The 4,828-nt window shown below is 29.8% G+C and overlaps 1 protein-coding gene across 3 annotated transcripts in view; it reads left to right on the forward strand.

Annotated features, from left to right (window-relative positions):
- The first annotated feature begins 401 nt into the window (after positions 1-401).
- Positions 402-4,828, forward strand: part of LOC106469363 (DNA-directed RNA polymerase III subunit RPC2-like) — a 16,034-nt gene continuing 11,607 nt past the window's right edge. The window contains exon 1 of one of the 3 annotated variants that reach the window (XM_013929849.2): positions 402-480. The gene's annotated coding sequence lies outside the window, so the exon portion shown is untranslated. Of the gene's footprint in view, positions 481-780; positions 798-2,831; positions 2,927-4,828 lie in introns of those variants that run through there. The other 2 variants (XM_022397857.1, XM_022397856.1) reach the window with 2 other exon arrangements.

Raw genomic sequence — 4,828 nt, forward strand, 5'->3', positions numbered from 1 at the left:
CTCAGTTTTAGTATATAATGTGCATAACGTTAGACTACCGATCATAAGGTGTTTTCTGGCAAGCAACTTTGATAGACATATCAGTTTAACTAATTTAACTCACAACTCACTTTGTGTGTTTCTGTAATTGTTAAGCCTTCTTTGACATGAATTAAATACTGTTAGGACTTTCTGTTTCTTAAATACATATTATGATGTATTTAGATACTCAAATTTTGCAGTAGCAATTTGGATTGTGTATTGGTATATTTTTTTAGTATAACATATAGGAAGTTAATTAAATTACTATATAGTTTGTACAGTGCGAAACAATTTCGTAGTGTGTGGATCCTAAATAAATAATTAATTAAGAAAAAAACAAACGAAATATACCGATTATCAGCACTGACCTCTGGAAGTTTGTTAGCACCTAGTATAAGTACGTTTCGTTTATCCACGTGGTTTCGATTTTAAAGTTTTGCAGTCGATGGATAGTTTAACGTAAGTAATTCTTTGCGAAAATCATGAGTTTTCTGTTTTATATAGTTTAATTTTCTCAGACTTTGTTATGAAGTTTCTGAGAAATAATTTGAAGCGTAGAAAAAGTCCTTTGTTCAAAGTTACTGTTTTATATACTATAGTGTGTACTATTTACAATAGTAATAATAATACATTAATTATAATATTAATAGTAATACTTAGCACAAACGAGGGAAGCTCTATTTCAGTATTTGTAAATTGTACTTTTGTAGGGCTGATACACTTATCAGCTGTACTACTAATAATATATTATTGATATTAGTAGAGCTGTAATGAAGGTAGGCCGTTTATCAGTACTATTAATAACTAACATACAATAGTAGTACTATTTATAATAGGCCTAATGTCAGTAGCCTGAATTTTAACTAGGTTTTTGGAACTTGTCCCAGTTTATTATTGCTAAAAAAAAACAACTTAAAATTAAAAGGCAACAAATACGCAATTTTGTAACTTCCTAGCTTTCAGTTACTTTTAGTTTTATGTGTATGTATCATCGTATGTGGAATGACATTACTTTACAGCTTCTGTAATTAAAATGCTGATATTATGCAATGGTTTGTCTCATTCTACTAACACTAATAGTACTAGTACAATTTTTAGTAACTCGCCACCACTAATCATATCTATATCTCTTTATCTCCAATAATCTAAAGAATATACTCATAATTTGTAACCTTTCTTCATAATGTGAGGATTCTAACAGTAAGGAGATCAAAATTTACACTTCTAATTTGAAAGATGCTCAAGTTTTATCTTTTTTTACAAAATAAGATACTCTTAAATTTTTAGTTTTGTAAAAAATTTTTACAGACTTAAAAATTCCTAACTTAAGAACAACAAATGTTTAACAGAATATTATGAGGTTTAGGCTTTAACCAGTGATCATACTCAGATCCATACTTCTCAGTGTTAAATCACATTTAAATGTCTCATACAAGTAATGGAAATTGTCCAGATCCTTCTAATCAAAGAAATGTTATCCTCTTTTCAGTCTTGTTCGTCTTCTCAGTATACAGTGTAGATAGCAATTTTTTACATAGTATACAAAAAGGTGATATCTGTACGAATTTACTGCAAACTTTTGCACATACCACCACTTAGCTTAACAGACTGCAATATACATCTCATAAGGTCTAATGAAAGGCATGATGTGTATTAGGCTGTTATAATTTTGTGTGTGTATATCATACACTTTTCAATAGTACTACTTTCAATAGTAATGGTATCAGCAAATTACATGTGTAACAATCAATTGATTACATGTGATATGGTGGATATTGTGGTGCGTAATTGTTTTCTTACTTGGCATGATTAAGAACCATGCTATATTAACCTTGTTTTTAGTTATGACAATGGATAGGTTAAAATTATAATTTTTATTTTGAAATTAGATGTAGAATAAATAAGGGTTATGTCCCTGATCTTAGAAAGGCTGAGTCTTAGAAACTAACTAGTTTGATTAAAGAAACAGAAGACTTGTAATACATGGAATTTTTTCTTTGTTGATAAAGTTATATTTCTTGTACATTTTTATGTTCAAACTGATGAAAATTCTAATAAGTTGAACAAAAGTGTTAAAATTGTGATAAGTGTTAAACTTGGAACTTTCCATGCTATGAAAATCGCTAGTATAATGTAAGATGTAGAATACCAAAATAAGCACAATCAGATAAAAAAAAATCCGTAATTGGGGCATGAAGGTATTTTTGGAAAGTCCTTAGAATTTTAAAGTTTATTTTGTACTTGAGTTAACAGCAAAAAAGTGTTGAAGAATATTGGATGTTTGAGACTTATTGGGGGACTGATTGTTGCAGTAAAGTACACTGCTGAAATGTTAGATTTTATGCTTTTGTCTGGTAATAATGTTATTACTGTATAATTTGTTTATGGGGTGGTTTTAAATTATATCAAAGAAAATTGTTACTTTGGAAATGCATAAAACTCTTTTTGATAGTGAAGCTAAAAATGGTTAAGTGATGAGTTGATGTTTTTTTTAAAACTAAAATCTTCTAATCTTTAGATGTGGGAAATTTCTAATTGGAAGGTAGCCATTGTGTTAACTTAAAAAAAAAAGTGGATATAGAAAAGACAGAAATTAGAGATCAGTTACTCTAACTTGTTGTTAGATAAGTTACTGTATTGGAATTCATTGTAAGGATCACTTGGAAGTTGGAATTTGATAAATTATCATCATCATTTTAGGAAGTAGTTTTCTTGTATTAAAGATGTGTTGTCATTTTCTGATAAGGCTTTTTCTTGTCTACAGTAGAATTCTCCTGTTGATGTGTGTATCTAGACTTGTAGAAGGCTTTCAGTAAGATTTATCATAATAGGGTGATAAATTATGTTTGCTTTTTTATGGTATACTGGAGAAAACTCTAAAGATGGACAAGTAATTGACTTGAAGGTAGGAAATAAATGGTTTCATTAAATGGTCTCCAGTTTGTTTGGGAAAATGTAAACAATTAAAAGCTATTTATTTTTTGTGGGAAAGAATATTAGTATTATGATGAGAGAGAGAGAGGGGAATTTAGCTGAAACCTTTTGCTGATTATTTGTAAATGGTGTAAGGAGCAATTAGTGCCCTTGGGTTTATTTCCAGAAATTTTAAGTTTAGGAGTAAGGAAGTGATTACACTGTGTAAAACTTTGATCAGGAGAAAATCTTTAGGAGATTGAATAAACTGCTTATGGGAGATTTGTGGAAATGTTGAAAGGTTAAGGTTGAGAATGAAATCCAAAATAGTGAATATAAGTTTTTGCAAACTAGTTATAAGGCAAAGAAAATAAAATCTTCCCTGTTATTAGTTGTTAACATATGGGAATTTTTACTAGATGATATATTATGTGCTGATGGTTTGAAGTCCTATAAGTCTTTTGTTCAGTAATTTTATGGATATGAAGTGGTATGTTTAATATACTCAGCTAGGTTACCTCAGTTGGTTGATTGGTCTTCTGTTACCTTGTATTTATATGTGTTGTTATAAAATAATTGTAGTATATGTGATAAATAATATATAATAGTTTGTAAAATCTCTTTATCATCGACGAATGATGAAATAAACGTTTATTTATGGTGAAGTATTTAAAAATATTTAGATGTAGTCTATTAACGTGGTGACACAACATATACATTTTTGCATAGTTTGTGATATTGTCACATGGTAAATTTTAAAGGATTTGTTAGATAATGAAGAAGATGTACCATGGCTTAATTGTTAAATTAATATCCATTTGTAATGTATGAGATTAGTTTATAAACTTTGTGTGAGATATTTTATCAGATATTTTTTTTTATGTTTTGTTAAGTGATACTTGAGGTACCTCAATTAAAGGGGCAGGCAGGGCTTAAAACTAATGCTAGCAAATTGCCGGTAAGTGTTGCAGTTTTGCTAATGTAACATACAAGGCACTAGAAAAAAAATTGATAGTACACATTTTGAAAGAAGATTCATAGATTCTCACTGTCGAGTATCAATGTACCCATGAATCATGCATGTCAGTCATTTATACTGAAAAATTCTGAATATAGAAGGTTACCATAATTGTGATTAACAAGATTTTCTCACTTGCCAGTGCCATGCTGGTTATGCATTCATCATTTGATCTGTGGCAAACCCAGGCTAAGTATTAGGAAATGGGATACCAAGAAAGCAACTCTGAGTTTTTTTTGACTGTTTGCTAAGACAAGTAGCATGTGGGCCAGTTGGCTAGATGCACAATATTTGGTCTCAGCAGTGTGTTTAGTAATACTGTTTCCAATTTGTTCATGACTAACATAAATGTTAGGCTTATTGGTTTCTAATGCTTTGCCATTTTTTCTTGTTTAAACTTAAACTTTTAATAATAAAATTTTTTTAGTATTTGGTGACCATCATCAGTGGGATACTATAGACCAACATTTCTTAACCTTTTCACTATCAGGGACTGGCTTACTGCCTCATATACTGGTGCAGACCAGTAAAATGCAAGTACAATGAAAAAAATATTACAATTACATATGAATATTCTTTCAGATTTTTTTGTTTTTGTAAAATCCCATGGATCTGCACTGGTTTGGGACTGGTGGCTGAGAAACACTGTAGACTTTGCTTATCCAGTGTTGCTTGTGGCCTAAAAACACCAGTTTCCACACAGATCAAGCATTTTTAAGCTTTTGTGAAACAGTTTAAATAAAATCAATGTCACATTTGATTAAAATTAGTTTTGATATTTAAAATGAAAATGTCACAAGATTTAAAACGACCACAAAAATCGTAAAACTAAAACTAATAATCTAGAATTTTGTAAGTAAACGCGCAAAATTGCGG

This window comes from Limulus polyphemus, unplaced genomic scaffold (assembly GCF_000517525.1).
Source record: "Limulus polyphemus unplaced genomic scaffold, Limulus_polyphemus-2.1.2 Scaffold3446, whole genome shotgun sequence".
Classification (NCBI taxonomy): domain Eukaryota; kingdom Metazoa; phylum Arthropoda; class Merostomata; order Xiphosura; family Limulidae; genus Limulus; species Limulus polyphemus.